Source organism: Cyrtonyx montezumae, unplaced genomic scaffold, assembly GCF_038088225.1.
Source record: "Cyrtonyx montezumae isolate F1298 unplaced genomic scaffold, pur_monq_1.0 scaffold_3, whole genome shotgun sequence".
In the NCBI taxonomy this organism is placed as follows: Eukaryota; Metazoa; Chordata; class Aves; order Galliformes; family Odontophoridae; genus Cyrtonyx; species Cyrtonyx montezumae.
The window spans coordinates 126,342,850-126,366,793 of NW_027072034.1; the positions used below are offsets into that span (position 1 = coordinate 126,342,850).

The 23,944-nt window shown below is 42.6% G+C and overlaps 1 protein-coding gene across 2 annotated transcripts in view; it reads right to left on the reverse strand.

Moving 5' to 3' along the window:
- Positions 1–20,719, reverse strand: part of CNOT2 (CCR4-NOT transcription complex subunit 2) — an 88,492-nt gene extending 67,773 nt beyond the window's left edge. Inside the window, exon 1 of one of the 2 annotated variants that reach the window (XM_065743327.1) lies at positions 20,602–20,719. The gene's annotated coding sequence lies outside the window, so the exon portion shown is untranslated. The remainder of the gene's footprint in view (positions 1–20,601) is intronic. The other variant, XM_065743328.1, reaches the window with a different exon arrangement.
- Between the last annotated feature and the right edge of the window lie 3,225 nt (positions 20,720–23,944).

Genomic DNA, 23,944 nt, shown 5'->3' on the forward strand with positions numbered 1-23,944 from the left:
AGCACAGTTTATGGCTCTCATTTGAAGGTTTCCAGCACACAGCATTGCAACTACATCAAATTTTACACAAAAATTGAATTTCCTTCTTTCTACTTCCTGCAATAAATTAGGATTGTTTCAAGTTTCCTTCTCCTTGTTTCTTCAACCACTGTGTTTAGGTAGAGCTACAAGATCACAGCTGTGCTAGCTGAGCAGAGCCAAACACCAGCGTACTCATTTTGCTTCGCAGACAGATGCTACCATCATTAAGGCCACGGAATCACAGAACAGTTTGGATTGAAAGAGACCTTAAAGATAATAAATTCCTAACCCCCGACCATGGGAAGGGCTGCCACCCACCAGCTGAGGCTGCCCAGGGCCCCATCCATCCAGGACTTGAGCACCTTCACAAACAGGGCATCCACAGATTCTCTGGGCAGCCTGTGCCAGGGCCTCCCCACCCTTGCAGACAAATGTTTCATCATCAGCAAAAGTTACTGAAAACACATCAAATATTTTTGTCTACTGAGTTTAAAAGCACTTTGCAGATAACCAGTTTCTCTCTTAACGGTGCTTCCCCAGTCCCACACGCACGCTGTGTCCTGCTCCAGCACATCACTCGCCCCGAGCGAGCGCAGCACTCAGTGGCACCAGCAGCAAAAACAATCGACCCCAAAGAGTCACCCGACAGCAGAGGACACAAGGAGGAGAACACACAAAGTATCTTTGCAGAGGAGTTTTTGTAGCAGAGTGAAGATCAGCAATGCAGATGCAAAGAGAAAAAACGATTTGAATAAATATGCCTCATGACAAGATACTTAAAATGTCTTATTAGAACACATCAACGTGAAACAACCAACGATGCCCTTTCAATCACTCTTCTCTATTTTACTTTTCTACAACCTACTCTTCAACTTGAAACACTATGCACACAGCCTCAATGAAGTCAAATGACAAATGAGTACATCTTAAATCAAGTGCAGTTGGTACTATGTTCAGTGTGGGATTGGGGCCAACCTCTCGAGGGTGTTTTGACACACTGATCCTACTGGTATCAGCATAGCTGAGCTTATTCCAAAATTAAAATCTGAATGTTACGTTGCTTTAGGAGAGCGTAAAAGAGCCCTTTTCCCTTCATTTTTCCTTCCTCTTGTTTTAAACATATAGCAAGGAAGAAAAATCCAAAGGGGAAAAAAGAATAACAAAAATAACTACAAGAACATCATCATGGCCTGAAGCTCCTTCATAATAACATTCCTCTCACACAAGAATTACAAGAAAAGCTGGTTTTCACATTAAATAATATAGCACATTCATTCCTAATTGAATGGTTGCCCACATAACTGTCTCTGGCCAGGTACACTCAAGTCCCTTCAGCTTCAACACTTACTTAAAAATCCTCACCAAACATAGCAGTCTTTTCAGAGCACCTGTATTTATCAAGCACAATTACAAGAACCAAATTAATTGTAACTGCACTTTTACATGCTAAACACACTTTTCCTAAGGCAAACTCTTCTTTTAAACATTTTGTAGATTATAACACAAGAACACTTGATGTCAAATTATTGTTTCAGGAGTCTATACCACTAAATACATTTTTTTTTTTATGATGGACCACAATAGTATTTTGTTCAGCAGTTTTTAAGTGGGATAATAAAACTTAAATGACTGCTAAAGAAAGAAGCTCACTTTCTGGAGTCTAAAACCAAAGGGTCTTCTACATTATGAAAACATGCCACTGTGCAAGCACCTTTATAAGCAGAGCTACACTAAGATTTATTAGTTTGCAATATATTAACAGCCATTCCTTTAAGGAAGGATTCATCAGAACACTTACTACTTTACATCAATTTTCAATATTACATGTTCTTCCCTTCTCTTGCAGTATTTTACTCAAAATGAATTATAAACTTGCACTGACAGTACCAGATAGAATATAACCAGCTGAGGACAATAACACAAAGTTATGGGTACTTATGAAAGCACTTTGTCACCATCCAAAACCACCAGTCCAGGGCTTCTGCTTTGTACCAAAAGGCATACCTTCCCTCCTTCATTCACTGCCTATGGATACAATGTAAGGAATGCAGCTTCTGTTTCTCTGTATGAAGATCCAGAAGTCAGACAAAGGAAGCTCAGAATAAAAACTGTTACTCACAGAGACATCAGTCCTATGCTAACAGCTACTCAGCCTGTAGCACTAAATACCAAATTCTGATCTGACGGAAAGGGACACGCTCCATCTCCTGGAAACATTCACTCAAAGATGCTGAGAAATAGTTGCACTGCTAGGAAGATGGCAGAAGGCTAACTTTGGTCAAGGCATACATAGAGGAAAAACCAAGTCCAGAGCACAGTGACAGAATAGATTTCAGATTTCTCTCCTGTGATGCTTCTTTTACCTCCTTTTGCAGATCAGTACCACCAAAAGCCTTTTTCTATTCTGAGTTAGTAGCTTATCAACAAACTCATTAAAAAAGTAATAGCAACATGGAAAGCAATGGGACCTTTCTGCCCACTTGCTTTTACTGGCATAGCGCTCACCTTAAAGCAGGTACTAAAGCAGAACAAAAATGCAGAAATGGGGATGTGCAAAAGTATGCTTTCCACAGTTTCAGAAAAAAACATCCTTCACCTTGACTCAGATAATTTCCAACAGATACTCAGAGAAGTATTCTTTGTGTTGCAAACAAATGCACAGCTCTCTTCAACAACACCTTTAAACGAGTCCGTGACCCAGGATCTTGCTTCATCTATGACACATTCCGCGACCTCCAAAAAAATCAAATTTTCTGAGAAGGATCTAGAAGAGCAGTAGCTTCCTACATAAGGTTATGCTGGAGATAAGCCCAGCACACTACCTGAAAGATCTCATTAGAAACTAGTTCCTGTCTCTTCCTGGTGTAGCAGTTCTCTTTAATTCAACTGCCTTGCTGGAAATCAGAGATAATTGTTAGAGCCTAAGGCAAAGCTTGCAAGTTGTCTAGCAATGAACACTGAAAAAACGACTTTCCAGATCAATTGGAGCAGCCTCTGCCAACCAACTTCTCCACTTGTTCTCACAGTAACTCTGCAGCCAGTTCACAGGCTGGCAGGATCTCTCTATTTATTTGCTCATCTCCCCATTGTACATACACTTGCACTGGCTGGCCACTGTTTGCCAAGAAGCTTTTATGAATGAAGGTGGGGTTAGGGGGAGGAAGAAAAACCAAAGTGCTTTACAGCAGTCATGATCATAAATTTTCCGTTTCTGTGACAGGGGGAAAAAGTTTACTGCTCATCCCATGGAATAGTGATCTGAGACACCAGTTGCAAGAAATTAAATTACATCAACAAAGAACAGTTTAAAGACCTTTCAATAGTGTTTAGATAACACACAAGAGGGTGTCTCCTGAATGGTTCATCCCTTAGTGACATCTTCCAAGACACCTGATCTACAAGATGAGTAGAAGAGAAAGTGCTGATCCTGGGTTTCTGAACCCTGCAGCAACAAGAGATTCTCTGGATCTGAAAATAAGGGGACAGTCCCAGGGAAAGGTCCTAAAAGAGGAAAACTAAAGAATCCCATATCAAAGGTTAACAATGACATTACCTGGGGAGTTCCACCTGTACTTTTCAGCACCTCAATTAATACAAAGTGCTTGCTTCACAGGTGTGCATCTCGGAGCAAATGAAATACAATACTGCCAATCTCCTGTCTAGACACAAACTAGAGAGATATGTTTATGAGAACGTAATTATTTTACACTCTATTATCTCCCTTACTTACCTATCTGATCCTGAGAACAGGATCAGACCCTTCTACCATAGCTAGGGATATCATGGGCTGTTCTCTGCGCCATTAAACTGCCACGGTGTGATTCGACACTTCTCAAAAGAAGGAAAGCTTGAACAGTTCTAAGAAGAATATACAACAAAGACATTCGTTTGAGGACTATCTACTGAATTCAACAAGAAAGCAAAGGTAGTAAAAGAAACACAGTACAGCCACAACCTTATATTATATACCATTTGTTCTGAGGGATTATGTAAAATGATTGCCTGATTATAATGCGTACCTGGCAGCACCTTGCCAGTTTTGGAGAATGTCTGTAGCACTGCTCACATGTGCAAAACAAGAATGCAATTATCACTGCCGAATTTAAAAACTGGAAGTATTCCAGAAGACTCTAGACTTCTCTCTAGCAGGGGAAAGAAGGCGAGGGCAGGGGGTAGGAAGGAACAAAAAAACCTCACCATCTTATGTATTACTTGTAAGACTGAGAAACTATAGGCAGCATTAGTAGTGAAATGATGCTTAGTGATGCTGATGCTTAACACAAGAAATTTACCTTTTAAAAAGAATTGGGACAATCAAAAATCTTCAGAAAGAGCTGAAACATTAAGCTCAAAGTTTCCACCAAAGCATGAAAGATCATAATCTTTTCTAATTGGCATAATTACTATTTTATGCCATTTAGAATGGCTCCAGTGTATAAATTAAAAAAAAAACTTTTTAAAGTAAAAGTTTCCAATTAAATTCAATTAAATTACTCGTACTTCTGTGTCAGAGTAAAGCGTTCCTAAATTATGACCAAACATCCCAAGATAAAAGCATAAACAAATGCAATTGTTTGAGTAGTGTACTCCTTTGAAGTACATCATGATTAACATGTGTCAGTAACATGAAGTATATGGGAGCAATATGCTTCTGCTGCATTAATATAGACTCCCTTAACCACTTCCATATCTTCCACTTTTCAGAAAATGAGACTTCTACCATTGCATTTCCTACTGATCTAGGTTTTAAAAAGTTTTTACAATAGAAGTTTGCAGTGGGTTTGTCAGTATTAAGCACATTCCTAGAGTCATAAAATCTAATGGAGCGGATCCTCCTGGAAGCCATGGTAAGAAGCACGGAAGACAAGGAGGTGATACAGAATGACTAGCACAGCTTCACTTAATGAAGGTTTTGACTGACCAACCTTATCTCTTTTCATGATGACATAACTGTGTCAGCCAACAAGGGAAGAGCCACAGCCAAACGTCATCCATCTGGACTCCAGTAAGGTCTCTGACGCAGTCCCCCTTAACATTCTTCTCCCCAAATTGGAAAGATACACATGTGATAGGTGGACTCTCTGATGGATGAAGAACTGGTTGCAAAATCATACCCAGAGAGTGATGGTCAATGGCTCAGTCTCTGGATGGAGATCGATGTTGATCAATGACAAGTGGTGCTCCTCATAGGTCAGCACTGGAACCAGTGCCCTTTTTCATCAGTGACATCGACAATGGGATCGAATGCAGGTGACACCAAACTGTATGGTACAGCTGACATGCCTGAGGGACAAGATGTCATTTAGAGAGACCTAGATGGGCTCAAGCAGTGGGCGAAGGAGGACCTCTTAAGGTTCAACAAATCCAAGTACAAGATCTTGCACATGGGTTGTGGCAACTCTCACTATCCGTACAAGCTGGGGGACATAACAACAGAGCACAACCCTGGAGGTACAGGTGGATGGCAAGATAGACAACAGCAAGCCAGCAATGCCAGTCACAGCCCAGAAAGTCAACCATACCCTGAGTTGCATCAAAAGAAACATGGTCAGCAGGTTGAGGGAAGTGATCCTGCCCCTCTCTACTCTGTATTGGTGATACCTCACCTGGAGCACTGGGTACACATGTGGAGTCCTCAGTACAAGAGGGACATGGACCCGTTGCAGCGAGTTCAGAGGAGAGCCACAAAAATGATCCAAGGAATAGAACACCTCCCCTGCAAGGACATGCTGAGAGATCTGGCCTGTTCTGTCTGGAGAAGATAAGGCTCTGGAGAGACCCGAGAGCAGCCTTACAGTATCTAAAGAGGGGCTGTAAGAAAGAAGGGGACAGACTCTTTAGCAGGATCTGTTATAGGACAAGGACAAATGGTTTCATAGTAACAGAAGGCAGATTTTGATTGGATATAAGAAGTTTGCCCAGGGAGGTGGTGGATGCTTTGTCTTCGTAGACATTCAAGGTCAGGTTGGGGGGGCTCTGAGCAACCTAATCTCCTGTTCATTGCAGGGGAGTTGAACTAGTCAACTTTACAGGGTCTCTTCCAACTCCTATGATTCCAGTTGCTCATATAAAGAACACACACACCATAAGGAGAAATCTAAACACTTCCAAAGCTCTGTCTTGATATGGACAGATGAAACTTCAACTAAATAAAAAAAGAGACCAGGTAGCCTGATTTAGAGCTGTGCTCAGACACAGAAGTCAGTGTCAAGAACTCTACCTCATTTTTAAAGGAGATTTTTATAACCAAGGCTAGTACCTTAGGCTAACTTACTGCTGTTGGCGTCCTGACCCAGTGACAGCTTTTTCACAATAAATCTAGAGATAAGCACATCTGAGTACACTGAATTGTTTACTGAACAAAAATTTCATGGTTCACATCTTTTTCTTCTGCGTGTTTTACACTTAATCCAATTAATACTGTTCCAATTCTCTAAACCTAAGCACAAAACTGTAACTTGAAAATATTTATAGCCTAAACTGGCACTAATTTATATATGTATGCATCTGCAGGGGGGGAAGCACAAATTAAGTGTCTGCAGAGTTTACAAAATTATGCACTAACATTACACACCATTATAAGGTTACACATTAAAATTTTATTACACTTTTCAGCCAAGAGAATCTAAATAAGTTTTATAAAATACAGCCCATAGTATCCCAAGACAAAGAAGGCTTAGGAGGAAAGATCCCAGAGGCGCTACGCCTGAGGTGGGCGCAGCAGCAAACAAAGCCTAATTCGATGCAGGCCATTCGCTGAGGAGGACACAACCACAACACAGGCCTGACAGAGCAAGGAGAAGAAAGGAAGAATCCAGAACTGATCCGTTACAGGGAAATATTCCAACCGCAGTCTAATTTGTAATCTCAACAAACACTACTCACGCAGTCACACAGAGGAAGAGCTCAAAAAACACTAATCCCATAAGACTTCTGGTGACTACACATTGGGGTGGGTCGTGTTTATTTATTTGTTTTAAGATGATTCAAAAGCTTCACAATTGTTAATAACTAATGCTGTAACTGCTATAACAATACAAAACGTATTTGGGCTGCTATGCCTGAGCACCATTGCTACTATCTATTTATACAGGAAGATTTCAACTCAAACTCTGGGTTATGGGCAGAAAATACAGCTGCATTAGAGGAAACAAATCCCTCCACCTGACAGTTAAAACATAAAAAGGAAAAGCAATTCAGTCCAGCAATTCACAGCGTCAGAATGACACCGTGAAGCCCAACCTAGTGAGGATTATTGATTATTTGTTATCTGCAGCATATTTGCATAACCACTTTGCTATATTTGTATTGTCACAATTACAGTCTGGAAGAGAGGAAAAGGGTTCAGCACCAGTTATGCTGACTGCATAATGTGTGAAAGACATGACAGTAATACACACTGCTCAGTTATGCTTATTCACCCAGAGAGTAGGATGCTCATTTCTGGCTTACATGTGTTTTCAAGGATACGCATGAAGTTCTTCCTTCCTCTTTCTTCATTGGTCTTGAAGATTCCTATACCTTCTAGCCAGCTAAAGCAAGAAAAGAGAAATTTCACCTCAAGCAAAGAAATATAGTGCTGGAAGATATCTGGAATAAATCTGGATTTTAAATTGATACTAGAAGATTTACAGTCAAGACTAGATATTAACTGCCTCACTTGTAAAACACAAAGAGGAACAGAAAATGAGTCATATATTACTTGAACATCTATCATTAAAACAGGGAACGTGTTTTTAATGCAAGTGAACAAACCAAATAAAACTAAAATTCACCTCACCAGAGAACATTCACTCCTATTCTAATGAACACTTCTTAATTGCATCACCCCTTTTTCTCCTTACATAACCCTCCAATGCCCTGACAATTCAAGTATCTTCACTTGCAACAGAAAGACAAAAAAAACACCTCTACCAAGGATGGTGAGATTGCAGGCTTGTTTGTTTTCATCTTCTTTAAATGTAGCAATGCACTCAGTCCTTACCTATGATGGTACAGCTCCCCACCCCTCTGCTTTCCAGTCCATTCTCATAAGTGTCAGTAATCTTCATATGGAGCTGCAAGGTCAAGCTTGCTCCAAAAATAAAAGCTTTCTTCTCAAGTGAAGACTCTTTTCAAAAAGCAAAAAACACTTTCAGAGCAAATAACTTGCTATCAAAACCATATCATGTTTTAAAGTTAGGAATTCTGAAAACAACTCTATAATTTGATGTTAGCGCAACACTTTTGAACCACAGATTTTCTAGAAGTTTTCTACAGCCCTTGCTGTATTTCATATTCAAAGAACTGCTCAGCAATTTGCATGCATATGATTTTTTTTTCTAGGCCTTATTTAAACTGCCTACAAATGCACTGCTTTGGAAGACAAAGATTTGGTTTTTACCTTTAAGAGCAGTTACATTACACAGCTTGTACGACCCCCATGTTTATTCACTTTGCTCAACTCCATGAAGCACAGGCCCTACATATCCAAATACTTCCTGTAACCACCTCTCAGGCTGAATTCATCAGTTTTAATTTTTGAAAGCAGATGAGATGGCTCAGTCATTTTGGAGTGGTTTTAAAAAGAGTAATATTCCATGCACCCTTTAGCACCCAGCCATAAACAGTTTAAAACCTGCTGGGATGCTGCAGCTGTTACAGGCCGTGCAGCAGTGCAGAGGAGGTCAGCACCAGTCCTGGTGCGTGCATCACAAGGGAGAGCTGCTCAAGGCTGGCCCAGCTGCAGGCTCTGCAGACCCACCCTGCTCGCACAGGACACAGAGAGACGTACAGGATTTCACAACTTCTCCCTTCTGTGACACCACCTCACCAGCACAAGTAAGGACACTTCATCCTAGGAGCAAGAGAGGCAAATTCTCCTAAAAAACTTGTGTGTGTCATCAAGGACACAGCTAGGATGCAGGCTAGGAGTAAAGTAAAAAGAGGAATTAAAATTAAGGATCAGAACAGGAACAGAAAAAGAAACAGCAGTGAGAAGGCAGACGTGCAAGATGTGGTTGGCGGGCAGCCCCGGAGATGCAGCTACTACAGTGTGCGTAGCTCCAGAGCTTGGAGCCATACCCACCACTGCTGGATTTCCTCAGCCTCCTGGTGTACAGCCAAGTGACCAGGGATCACTGTCAAGACGCCTCTATCTACTTATAATTAATGAGGCAGAGGACTAAGAAAAAAAAAAAACCAGAAAAAAAACCCAACATGCCTGGCTAAAATGCTTAGATATCATATATTATATTGATTTTAGGCCTGACTCTTAAGACTTCTTTCTTTTTTCCTGTATTTAAGGAAACATTTGGAAAGCCACACAAAGATTTCCAGAAGTGCTTTCTGCTCAAAGTAATTCAAGAGTCCGTGCAGAAGCATTAACCTTTCACAACTGTGAATGAAAGATTAGGTATTCCAGTTAGCAAATATTAAGAAACCTCCCCAGTATGCCAATATCTCTGTTTCTCTATTTGTAATGCATGGCTGTCACTTCAGTGAGGCAACACAAAGATAGATATTTTTTTATATTATAAAGAATTTTATGTAAAACTGTAATGAAGAAAAACCAGGAAGGAAATGTTAATCCAGAATTTACTTATGATTTTGGATGGTCTCAATAATGGAATTTAAAACCCTTAGTATCTATCCAGTGAGTGAACACTGCGCATCCGGTCAAACAAATGAGGCCAAAGTCCCTTGGGAAAAAACAGCATTTGGTCAGAACACTGCAATAATGCTATGCAGATGGAACCTGACTCGAGATGGGAAAGAAAACCTTCACTCCAGCATTTCTCAAATTCAGAGAGCCCAGAGTCTGCAACTTTAGCATTCATTTGAGCAGGGTTTTATGTAATGGCTGAGGGAGGGGTTTGTTTGTAACACTCATATAATGCTCATATAAACAGTATGCTACATCCCTCCCAGTTTATGATCTTACAACATAGCAATACAAAGACTACACATGATGAAGAACAACAGAAGAATCCAAACCACTGCTTTTCAATCTCAAGTTGCAGTTAAGGCCAGTAGAAGTGATCAAAGAGAAAAAAAGAATAGATAAAAAGGTAAGAGACTTACAGGGACAACAAAAACAACAACAAAACCCAACAACAACCTCACAACAAAACCTCACAGAAGATTACAGAAGGCAGAAAAAGGACACAGAACTTCTGAGAACGTGGGAAGGGGGGGGGGGGAGGAGCTGAAATCTTTGGTGTTTATCTAGAACACATCTTCAGATAGAAATTATACTCATAGCATCATGTGTATACTAGCACTCGGAACACCTTCACGATGCTTGAAGGAACATAGCTCTTCCTCTCTCAGTTTATACGGTAAAGCCATTTAAAGCTCCTTGCACTAAGTGAAAAAAAATGCAAATCTCGAATAGCTAAAGTTTCAAAGCACATTTGAAGCTGCAAAAAAGGGATTATTACAAAATGAATATATAAAGGATATGAGCACTTCAGCAGTGTTACACAGATTTTTAACACTAACATGTCATCAACTCTAAATTCAATTTAACTCCTCGTAACACAGGCATAATTACAAAGTATCACCACGAGTCTCAAGGGAAATGTTTACATTAGTCATTTAGTCTTCTGTATCACTGCTTTTCACCAGTTTTACAGTGGCCACAGAGGTCAGACCGCTAACAGGAGCGGGACATGGATATCATGAGCTGAACAACACCAACGTGCCTTGGAATCCACACGGAACCCGTTTCAGCAGCAGCCCTCTATCTCATTCCAGGACAGCACAGGTACCCTGACAGGAGTGGACTGTCACTTGTAAGAGAAAAACACCAAGTGGTTCTTCAGAGGAAGAAAAGCAAGTAATAATCATGTGGGCAGAACAGCAGTAGCTGCTTTCGGAGAGACGCAGCACAACACCAGAGGGATTTTTGCTTGGTTAAACAAGTCAAAACTTGATTTTTTCTGGCTTTGACACTACAAAGCATGAGAATAACTGGTTAGGCAAGACCCCCATTCATTTTTTTCTGTTTCAGTATTACTGTTTAGCATTGACAACAGGATTATGATTAAATGCTCTTAATGCGCATCAATTTCAGAAGCTTACTTTCCAAGTGAAATCTGTCACTCTTACAATTTTTCCCTTTGCAGTAAGAACAGTAATAGATATTTTAATGTGTCACTACAATTATTAATGACTAAGAGTTTCCACAGAAAACATGCTCACAACCCAAATATCCACACTTGGTAAAGATCAAAACATACCCACACAATTTTATGAAGTGCCACAGCAAGGGCAACATTAGAGGGATGTGAGCTCATTCTTACCCTGTGTTACTCAATGAGAAGACCGTCCATTCGTTCTGCATGCTGTAATTCAAATTCAGCCATTCAAGAAACCCGATGTGTGTCACAGTTTTATCTCATTTAGAGAGGGAAGTGGGAGCAGGATATCTTCCACAAACATCTAGAACTTTGATAACAGCAAGTTGCGTGAGGAGTGTTGGATAAATGCCTCCACCTGCATCACCAAGGTTCCTTGAAAAGACCAGAATCCAAAGAGGCAGAAACTTCGCAATCAATGAAGCAAAGAACAACTTGGTGTCAGGCATCCTGCTCCTCACTCGCACAGGAAGGCCCCAGGAACTGGAGGCCTGGCTTCCCATCAAGCATTGAGGGGGATGGCATCCCCAGGCCTCCACAAAGAGGGTACAGAGTTCACCTGGCTTTTCCCCAACCCACAGGTGAGGGTGAGAGGGTTCTCTAAAGATCTACTGCCAAAGGGAGAAGGTACAGGGTGACAGGCTGGGCAGCACTTTGCCATGTACCGCCTCTTCCCACCCTGGTCCACACAGAAATGCTTTGTAACCATCCATCCAAATATACACACATGCTGTTTGGCCTCAGGAAGGACAAAGTTAATCCATACTTCACCAAGGGTAACCTTCACAGTGAAGTACAGGCCACTGGTGCAATAAATACCATGCATTACAATTATTATTTTTAATCTTTCCTGATGACATCTGCGGTTTACAAGGAAGTCTGAGGACTGACAGTACTTCCCAAGCCCCAGAACTTTGAGGGCTGATCTAGACACTGCTAGGAAATTAAATTATTTGAACTGCACAAATAAAACAACTATCAAAAGAATCTAAAATGCTCAATTTATTCTTAAAATTGGGAGCTACGGAAGCAACTGTGTTTGTTTAGTTGTATGATTTCTTTCAGCCCTCATTTACTTGAATTTACTCAACTCTGAACTCCAGGAACCCTCAGGGAAGGAGAAGGACCTCATGAAATGAAACACTTGAGATGCCCCTAAACAACGCTACAGAAAATTCCGTAAACACAATATCAGAGTAAGTAATAAATGTCTCTCTGCTTTGGCCTCATATTTTCAGATTCAACTTTTGATCCTCTCCTCTGTAGTTCCAGCTGTGCTCTTATCATAAAAATACAGTCTTACTTCAAGAAGCACTGAAAAATGAGAATCAAGTTGCTCCACTAAAGCTGTAATTCCTGACACATCCAATTCTTGTCCCATAAATTGTTTACATATGACAAGTCTGTTCCGTACAGGTGCCACCCCCCAGTCAGCAAGATATAATGCATTCCATCATTTAATTTAACAAGTTATTTGTAGCCTGAATTCAATTCATAATTGAAAACAGGATAGTGGCGCAAGAAGCATGATAGATGTCACATTAAAGAGAGCATAGTGAAGGCTTCAGCAAGAGGCATCAAGTATCTAAGAGAATAATGCCATTTGATTATAAATGTAACCTGAAATACTAAAAAAAACCCTGAGATTTACTTCTGAGCATGCTTTAAATTTGCCATCACAGCTGCGTTAATACAATTAATGTCTTTTCACATGTGCAGCATCCACACATTTTCATAACCATTGCAGTCCCGCTGCAGAGATAAGATTATGCGAGATGCCTCAGAAAGTGCATGCAACTGTGAGCAGGAATCCTCTGCGCTTCCTTAAATTATAGGAACAAATGCCTCAAGTACAAAACAGCTCTTTCAAATTGGTGGTTCTCTCAGAAATACCAAAATGATACTGCAAGTCGGCAAATGGAGGGGAATAACTCATCCAACTGTGCAAACCAGGTTCCAGGTTGTTGGTACTCCTGAAACACAAAGCAAAAATACTCTATGGCCACAGCCACTGTCAGGGAAAACATTTCAGATTTAAATACCCACACTGAAAAACTCAGGTAGGATGCAATTGTACTTCGCACCGGTGGGGATGAAGCCTCTAGGTGCTAACAATACAAGAGGTGTTACATAAGACTAGGTGCTTATTTTTAGAAGCACATTACAAAATTAAGTACTGCACTGGAATCTGTTGCCGAGCCACGGACAGTTACATCAATGCACACAAAGAACAACTGCTCAGCTGAAGCATGGTATTAGATGAGATTCCCATTGGAGTTCTCTCCTGCCAATCCACCCCAAATACCCAACTAGCCGAGACTGAGCAAGTGAATTTGTATCCACCAAAAAAACACCACTGATCATAAGCTCGGACATATTTTCTAGGAATGGCAGAGCTAATAAAAATTGGTCTCCTGCAGCTTTCTTCTTCTGTTGCTTAATATTTCTCCCACACCACGATGACCCTCAACTTCCTTCCTTCTTCCACATCTCTTCATGAGTCACTCTCTCTCCCTCCTGCTCCAGGGAAGAGAGCAGTGGTGCAGACACTCTGCAAGTCTGCATCTGCTCACAGGCTGCAGGATCTGTCCCGCATCAGCTCCGAGCAGCTCCTCTCCAAGAGGCTGCAATAATTTTGACAAGTTTTCTGCACCCGATTACAATTTTATGAGGCTTGAAGGACCACAATTTGAAATCTAATTCTTAAAGATGAAAGTTTCCATGTATATAAGTTAAATGCTTCATTTCTGAGTGAACTTTTAACTACGTGAACTTCACAAACATGTGTGCACTTTTATACACACACACACACACAGCTGGGTAGAAGGGACAGACAAATGAAGCAATCCCACAGGTACCATGAGAAAAGCTGAATCAAAACTTCTTCAATGTTTGCTTCTTTAAAAAAGAAACAAACAAACTCAGTACTGCAGAACAAAGCCAGCAGATATTTCCCTACATTCAGCTTTGCTCTTCTTTCCTCACCAGCTCTCATTATCAACGGTCCTCTCATTTTTACCTATTTAAAAAAATAGAGTAAAATTAGAGCTAACTTCATGGTCACGTAATCACAGTGTTCTTCAAAACAATCCCACCTGAACACTGCCACCCTTATTTCTTGCAGGCAGCCATGAAACAATCCATTAAGTGCATCCTACTATCAACAGATTTTACTACCGCTGTTTCTTCACTGGTAGCCTACGCTATTCCCCTCCAGGCTCTTTGCTAACGACATTAACAGCACGGCCTGCAGACGAGGCTTAGTCTGCTGAGCTTTAAAACACACCTCACAAAAAGGTTCTGCTTCAAGAACCAGCCTGCAGACACAGGTACACTGTGGCACAGAAGGGCCCAGCATTGCTGCAGGCAGGACTGCACACACTGACGGTGAGGCACAGCTGCAGCTGGCTCCTCGTGGCAGCTCACACTTGAGTATCCCAGTTCGAGATTTATCAAGCTGCTGCTAGAAAAGCAACCTTATTTTAGTATTAAGAACCGAGTCTACAGTCAGGACCCTAAAAAAAAAAACAAAGCCTGCCAGATGTGTAAGAGGCATCCTTTAGAGTTACACGTCCTTCAAAGAAAAATGAAGAGGACCATGGCTAACACCAACATTCTGCAAATTCTTAATTCAATCATTCTGAAAAACACTACTTGTCATCAAAGCACTGACAGCCATGGTCCGCACCTACTTGAGATGAGAAGAGCTCAGAAGAGTACCAATCCCTTTAAAACTACAGTTCATCCCTCCAAGAAATTTTGAATACTTCTTGCTTGCCCACTGACGTCCCACAATATATGTTTTTATATAACTGAGCTCCCGTGAATCAGAACATATAAAACTCACATATTTACTGCCCAAAACACATAAGATTGAAAGTGACAAAAAAAAATCCCCATCCCACCCCACCCCACAAAAAGATGTTAGCTCCATATTACAACAGCACGGGAACCCAAATTTCCTTCACGTTTTCACTATGAAACAAAGCAAGATACAGACTCATTGTAGTGTACAAACCTGACCTTAATAAGTTTGATACTGAAGAACTCACTCACTGTAAGTATGCCTCCACACACATAAATCACCAAATTAAGATTTCATACAAAATACTGTACAACAATTCTTTTGACGTGTTGTTAAGAAGTACATCACATAGCAAGGTGTCAAGAATAGTACTGGCATTGCAAGAAAGTCATCAAATAATTCGTATTAAATGCTCCTGGCTTTTTTTACTGGAAACAATTCCACAGCTGAGCACAGTATTATACAGGACACTTCCAACATTCAGAATTGCTCATCATCTATCTCTTCAGCCTCTCAAACACTGGTGCTGGGCAGTTTAGACTTCTGTTTGAAAACCTTTCTGATTTACACTTCTCCACTCTCCAAAGCATGGTATATGCTTTCCAGAAGAGAAAAGATCCTCTTCTATACACTGTTTACCCTACGTGGTCATCACATAAGATAACCTGCTTCACAGCTCATTTCCTGCTTTAACATTTGTATGCAACAAGTACTTTCTCAGTACTTGCACCTCTACCAAATAGTGGAAGACACAAAGCACGTCTGAGTGAGTCCCCCACACACCAAGGCAATGGAAGAAAGGCTGGCATACCCTTTTTTCACCATCATTTTAACTCCTTGGCAACACTTCCTTCAAAAGAGTAGTTCTCATAATTAGAACATGGAAAATGTATTCAAAATAGATACAAAGAATAATCAGTAGTTCAAACAATGAGGAGTTTCAGTACACTGAAGATGGAAAAATACTACTCCACTGAAAATTGAAGAAAAAACTCATACAGTCATATAGACAGTTTGACAAGTGCAGTCCATCGATAAAAGCACGAGTTATTTTGCTCTATGACAGGAATCTTCAGACAATCCTTAGAAAGAAATGTATGATGATATTAAGTTATCATTGTCTGTGTTACCAAGACAGCCTTAAAAAAAAAAAAAACACCTCATTTGCCAAGAAGTTGCCTACAAAACTAAACAATAAGAGTTTATAATTTGTAACTGTTGAGGTTGTTTTAATATAATTAGTCATATGGCTTCTTTTTGGTGCCTGGAAACGTACTGTTTTCAAGTACACATATCATTAGATTGCAATGAAAATGGCACTGACATAAAATTCCGATACGCGCGAGGACAAAATACAACAGCCACGTATGGAATTTAGCATAGGACCATTTGGTGTTTATCAACATTACTTCAGCTACATACACCAACTACTGCAGGTATGCAGTTGCACAGAAGCCTGGAACCAACCAAACATTATCCTGATACTCCAAACCAGAACGCAGCTAGAAATGGGTTCCGTTACTCAGCACTCACACACCACTTCAGGGCTAACTCTGACAGACAGACAGACAACGCTCTCTGCCTCCATCACCCAGCCCCCACCGGTCTGTCTGCACAGTGAGAGTCACACCAAGCGGGAGTTTCCGTTTCATCTCCCACAAACACAGCAGTGTTTATAGTAGTTTTCATTTAAAATAAACTATAGCTTTTTACAGTTCAGACTTCTATGTCCACCCATCGCTGATTTTAGATGCACAAAGAATTTGAAGATAGAGCCTACTGACTGCAGTCAAAAAGAACTGTGAGATGGGGTACAGGATGATGCTAGAAACACCACCATGAAGGAAAGCAAAAGGAAACTATGGCATTGATCAGAAATTCATTAATAAGTACAGCTCTTGCAATGTAACTCACCACAAGAAGGATGCGTCTGAAAAAAAATCTTGATTATAACCAGTGTTAAACTTACTACACTTGTAAACAGAGTGGTCAGATATCAGAGCAAGCCAAAAGGAGAGAGAGTAACACCCTTGTTCCTGTTACACTGCTGATCACTAAAGCTACCTCAAGACAAACTGAGGGAGCGCAGCATGGGGGGCCCAGTACCCTCCTGGGGCAGGGGTCATTTCCATCTCAATTTTGGGGCCCAAAATAGCTCAGCCCTGAGCTAGTATCAACTACCACAACATAATGTATAATTTGCAGCATAACAGTATAAAGGAAAGACAGAAAATAAATTAAACACAATCTGAAAACAAAAGACTGTAAACTTATTGCTGAAATAAAAGCATAAATACTCTAATTCCTACACAGAAATCTCTTACTGATTATCACAAAAACATACACTGGGAATACAAACACCTCTAAAAACAAATTTCCATAAGGAAAACTTCAAACATCCCACTGTGCAGTGATTTCATTTGATACAACCCCTTCTATGCTGTCACAATGTTCAATAAAAGTAGATTGAGTTGTCAGCATCCCAGCCTCAACCTCTTACATCAGGGCTTTCAGGGTAAACTGTCAGCACACCAGTGGGTGCTTTTAAGTCAATGAGACTACCCACAAAGTTTCAATTGTTCGTATATTTTTACAGGAACCCGGGTCAGGAGACCAATGCAACACACAAACAGAACGTGGGTGCTGAAGCTCAGCAGAAAACAAACCAAGAAAATAAAAATGGTCAACCCTTATTTGGGAAACAATAAGAGAAACAGGTTGTTTGGAATTACTCTGAGATATCAGGATGAACTTCCAAGAGAAAAAGGAAAATAGGGCCTTGCTGCGTGGAAGAATGTGTACATACTTTTTTGCTGTAAAAGGTACTTACTTGCACCTCAAAAACCCAGATGAGGTAAGGTTAATCCAACTTGAATTTTCTGGCTTTTGTCAAGAAGCACTGTCATTTGTGTATAAATTTTATAATTAATAACAGTAATAAAAATAATTTTAAAACTATCATTGAGAGGGTAATCCTTTCTGTTTGTGCCCAAAATACTGCTTTGACAGTGTTGTGCTTCTATAGAAGCTTCCTGCCAGCACATATCTAAGCTAACATTTAGAAATACACAACAAATACGGCAAAAAGTTGAGAATTTCTCTATTTATTTAAAAGCAGCGTTTTTGTTTCTAAGTTTTCTTTTTAAGTGCTTTTGAAATCTGTATTCAACCACATTATAGCTTTACAGGAAGAGATAACCCCCAAAAAATTAAGTACCAGAACCTACCTGAGAACAAAGATTGGGAGCTTAGGCGCACTTCCTATGCACCCCATAACAAAACAAGCAAGTCAACGTTTCCCTTAAGTTTCCAGATCAAGTCAAAGAAGGCAGATGCAAACAAATTCTATTCTAACTAATAGTGTACTTTCAATTATGCTCAATTCTGGAGTCTGAAACGATTAGGTGCAAAATATTTTCTAACAGTTAAGGCACACAGTTGGTTTAGAAGTAGAGTGAGGTTACAAATCCTGCAATGGTCATACCACACCTGGCCCTTGCACCAGTGCAGAAGTACAAAAAGCACACAACAGAGACTCAAAATGCAATACAGTTTCCAACTTCTGTCTAGACAGAAATACATTTAGAAGCACAGCAAGTACAGCAAAAAAGTTCACGAGAGCTACCACTGCCCAAGAGGCACACAGAGTTTTTTGGGGCTGACATGAAGACCAAGGCTTTCAGGTGCTAACACGCAGCCAGGGGACCAGTTCCTAGCATCAAACTTCAGGATGCATTAACCATCCCATTCTTCCCAGTGAATACCAATTCCCTGCAATTAGGCTCTTTTAAAGAAGACTCATATCATTTTTAATAAATTTCAATGGTTGATGTTTTCTTGCTAGCCATGGGCTTTTGCTTTCACTGCTGGAAGAACCAACCCACAGATAGGTGACAGTAATAATGATGACTTTGAGAGCGACGTTACCTTCCTGGAAGAAACACACAGCGCAGGTTTAACTGACAGCAAACTCTTATCAACCGCTTCCTCAAAACGAAACAGAAACACATTTGCAAGCCAGGTGGGTCAGATACTGGCACCAAGTATTCAAACCCTTTCCTAAGATCAGAAGCAGTTGACACCTTCAAGTTTTTCATGCCAGCTGAATTCTCATCAGCAGTAGTAGGGCACTGAACACAGCCTTCAAGATTATGAAACAGGACCTTGCAAGTCATGTTCTACTAAAACACTATTATAAGAGAAGTCCAGGTACCCCAGTGCACACCTAACAACCTGTACAGGTCCAGGTAGAGATGCCTTTGCAATGCAAACCTAAACACTTACTCTGCTTTTGCAAGTCTTTACAAGTTTTAACAGCCTGAAACAAATCCAAGTTTCCATAAAGGCGAGGATTCCTGAAGAGTGCTGCGACAGCAGTTTGAGCATCTCAACTTCCCTCCCCAGGCTGAGGGGCTCTGACAGAGAACCCCTACAGTACCAGGATATCAATTGCAGGGAAGCATGAACACCACCTTCACCCACGTGAGTCGCATGTGTACACAGGCACACATACAAGAGTATAACACAGAAACTTCTGATCATCCCTTAGGGATAACATTGTGCAAAGTTGGAAACAAGTTCTCTGATAAAACAGGCTTGTGGCAGATCCACACCTAACAGCATGTTTTCACCATCTCATGTTACAGAAGCCCCCAAAATAAAGTTGCCTGGAACTTCATTGAAGAAATGAAATTAAAAACCAAGAAACCACCACCAACAACACAGGAATTCCAACCAGCAGTGGGTGTACGCAAACCCCTGCTTCTGTCAGGGACACAGCTGCAGCCTCACACCCAACTCTACAGGCTACCGTCCCGCGTCCCACCCCCCTACCCCGGGCCAGACCGATCACACGGTGATGCACGCAGGCTAATTCTTGCAGGGGATCACTCCGTTTCAAGTTTGTTTTACCAACACGTCTAAGGGAATACCAGAACCTGTTTACACATCACCTTAACCACCACCAGGAGGAGAGTGTAAAAGGCGCACAGATGCAAAAAAATATATATAATATGTAAAACGAAGCAGGCCGGCAGTATCCCCGTCTCACCCCGTTGCTCACCCGGGGCCTCGCTGGAGGCCCGGCGGCGCAGGCCGCGAGGCCGCCTCGGCAGCACGGCGCGGCCCTACAGCGATGCCCGGCGGTACCCGGCAGCGCGCGGCACAGGCCGGGCTGCCCCAGCGCCGGGCCCGGCGGGAGGCAGCGCGGAGACGAACGGAGCCCGCGCGGCCCTCGAACGAGCTCGGTGGGGGAAAGAGGCGGCGGGCGGGAGCCGTCCCGGACGGGCCGAGCGGGCCGCGGCGGCGGAGCGGCGGCCGCGGGGGATGCGGGGCCCGAGCGCGGCCGGACCTCGGCCTCGGGCGGCCCAGGAGCGGCTCCCGGCGGCCTCCGCCGGCGGCGGGCGCGGAGGAGGGCGGGGGTCGGCGGGCCGGGAAGGGCCTGCGGCTGCGCTCCGGGCTCGGGCGCCGCGCGTCCCCCCCGCTCCCCTCGGAGACAAAAGCAAACGGAAACCCGGCGGGACGGCCCCGGGCCCGCACGGCCCCGCCGCGGACCGCGCCGCCGCCGGGTCCCCCCTCATCGGGCCGCGGGAGGGCTGCGGCGGGGAGTGGGGCCGCGGAGGGGGTCGGGGGGGGGGCGGCCGGGGCCGGACTCACCGCATGAATTTTCTTGTCCCGCGGATCCAAGATGGCTGAGTATCCAGCACGGAGGATGCTGGGGGAGCAACCTTTACCCTCTGACCCGGCCGCCGCCGTGACCCCGCCGCCGCCGCCGCTCGGCCCGCTGCGGCGCTGAGGGGCGGGGAGAGAGCGCCGCGCCGCACCACACGGCGCTGCGGAGCCACGCAGGGCTGCGGGCACGGGAGGAGGAGAAGGGGGAAGGAGAAGCGCGGCCCGTTCCGCTATGCTCCCTCCGCCTCCCGCGGGAGAGGCGGCCCGGAGCCGGCGGGGCACGTAGGCCGCGGGGCCTTCGCGCCGCTCCGCGGGGCCTGCGGTGGGCGGGAACGTCCATCTTGTGAGGGCAGAGGCCGGCATCGCGGCCCTGGGGCCTTCGATCTCTCTCCGTGCCGGGGGGTCACGCAGGCACAGCCTCGTCCTTCTGGAGATGCAAGATGGCCTAGGAGGGGTCTGGGTCAGGAACCAACATCCTGATGAGTGAAATTGTGTGGAAGTCTGAATCTGTGGTGTTAGCGAGGTCCCAGCGGACACGTGGGCCTTGGTGCCTGTGTTATGATTAAAATAGATGAGTTACCTAGATGATACAGTGGGACTTTTTAGCTTGTTACAATGAAAATACGTGGTGATATATCATATGGGTCAAGTACAGCAAATGCAGATGCACAAAACACTTGTCATGCAAATAATGCCCTTGAAGTCAATGGGACAATGAATCAGAGAATTGTAGGAGTTGGAAGGGACCTCCAGAGATCATGGAGTCCAACCCCCTGCCAGAGCAGCTCCCTAGCCCAGGTTGCACAGGTAGGCGTCCAGGCGGGTCTGGAACGTCTCCAGAGAAGGAGACTCCACCACCTCTCTGTGCAGCTGTGCCAGTGCTCTGTCACTGCACTGTGAAGAACACATATTTGTGCAGAACTATCTATGCTTCAGTGTGTGGCCGTTTCCCCTTGTCCTATTGCCACGCTACCAAAGCTAGGCCTGTATGCAAGTAATTACAGATCAAGGCCTTTGTTATCTGCCAAACGGCTTCTTCATCTGCTAATGTTAATTCTGTTTTAGTTTTGTTAGGAAATACGAAGTTGAAAAGTGAAAACAAAAAATTAACATATAACACTTTGCCAGGAATAGTCATCTTCTTTCAATAGCTTCGCACACTTGTTACCAGTCAGGTTTGGTTTTGGAGCTCCAAACACAAAAATGGGTATTGAGTTGGTTACACAACACTAGTATTTCACAGAAACATTAGTACTTGTGATGATGCATCTGTTAGTGTCTCCTGAAGTTGAAAGAGCAGTTTTCCATCTAAGGTGGGAGACCAGCTTCTGAATGTCACTGCCTATGAGCCAAGCATAGGTGTAATGTCACTATAAAAATTGTCTATACACACAGTCCAGGAAAATGCCATATTTTATTCTAGTTTCTTAGCCTTTGTGTCTCAAATATTTGTGCATTTACTGTACAATTAGAAACTATAACAAGTTATGAGTGACGTCCTGTTATGGGGATAGTATCTATGAGATTCTGGAGTTCTTTTGTTGATTCTAAAAATGTGTCCAGTGCAAGACTGGAGTTTGCATGCAAATCAATTGGCATTTATGCAACAGAAAGCCTCTAAACTTCAACAGATCCAGAAAATATATATATAAAAAAAATTAAGCTTTCATGCTGTAGGCTGGTTAGCCTAGTTAGCAATCTTGTTGCCTAACTAGTCATCTCAGATTGTATAAATTGTGATGTGAATTATGTTGGTGAAACTAACCTGCCCCTCTGCCTAACAGTGCGTTTAGCTGCAGGATAATATCACTGTAGCTGGCAGTGTGTATTTGACTTCCTTGCTTTTTTTATTAAGGTGAATGTTGTCAGCTTTTAATGCTTCAAAATAATCTCTGAATCTGATAAAGAGGACGTATTAGGCTGTACATGTTGTGTTCCTACATTTGCTACTTTTGGCTTCATATATTTTTCTATAATGGTGAGGCCTGTTTTGACAACTGGTTATTGCTTCTACTGATATCCAGAGAGAGCTGAAAGCATGCAGCATCTGTCTGGATCACCACTGGTGTGAACATTTGGGGGGAGAGTGCCAAGAGAAATGAATGTACTTATAATCCCTAAATGCTTTATCATGGCGGTTCTGCATGTTCACAGGCAAACCTCTGCAGTGTTCCTTGACCTCTGCTCCAGAAAGTTTTTAAATGCTCTTTGGCCCCATTCAGCATCACTGATGGAGGTGGGCAATGCAGCCACAGATGTGGGAGGAAGAAGAATTGCCGGAGTACACACAGGACACCGTTAGAGTGCTCCATTTGCTTTACCATCAGCTGTAGTAGGGCCACTATCCTCAGCCCTGAATGGAGGTGGAACAAGATGAATAACAAGGATTGTGGGGCACTTTCAGATACAATCAAAAAGCATGTTGGAGTGCATCAAGAATCCTTCCGTCTCCAGACTACAGTATTCCTCTGGAACAACAAATACAGTGCATTTTCCTAGTGCAAGGGTTAGCAGCTTTTCAGTGCTGGCAAACTAGGCTGTGTTTTCCTTTCACAAATTAAGGTGTGAAGCCATTGATAGGAACAGCTGGGACTAGGAGATAGTGTTCCTTACCTGCAGGATGCATTTGATTAGCCAAAAGAGTGAAATACCACTTCCAAAGAAGGCAGAGGTTTCTGATTTCTGCTGAATTCACAACTGTACAGCATTCATTAATGTGAACGGGAACTTTACACAGATGTCTTACTACACTGATAAGAGTTAATCTTTGCCTTAGAAAAACACAACAGCTTATTTTTTCTCCTTTTTTTTTCATAAATACAGCCTATTTGATTTGTTAAAATATTTCTTTAACACAAAGGTAAGGGTGTGTCTATCTTACCCCAAATCTGATAACTCAAGATCTCCCCACAGAGGTGTGTTAAAGCATTTTTCTCCTGGCATAATAACACTAAGCTCTACTATTTTTTTTACTGTAGACTTCTGATTATTAAGTACTTCACTAAAATAGAGCAAAAAATAGCTAGATTTGGCAGGATTTGGTTAGTTATGTCGACTTGTGCAAGTTAGTCTCCAATTTCTAGGGGGATGGGGAAGGGGGAAAGGGAAAGGAAAAGGGAAAGGGAAAGGGGAAGAGGGAAGGGAAAGGAAGGGAAGCTGCTTCTGTGGCTCTGTCCTGATCTATCCTTTCACTCCTACAGGGATTTCCAGGGATTGCTGCTGGCAAAGGAAGCCTTGGAAGTGCAACTCTTTTACTTTTCAGTGTTCTAACATTAAAATGCATCACAAGGTATCCACACAGATGGCCTCTCATCTGCTGGGTTTGTAG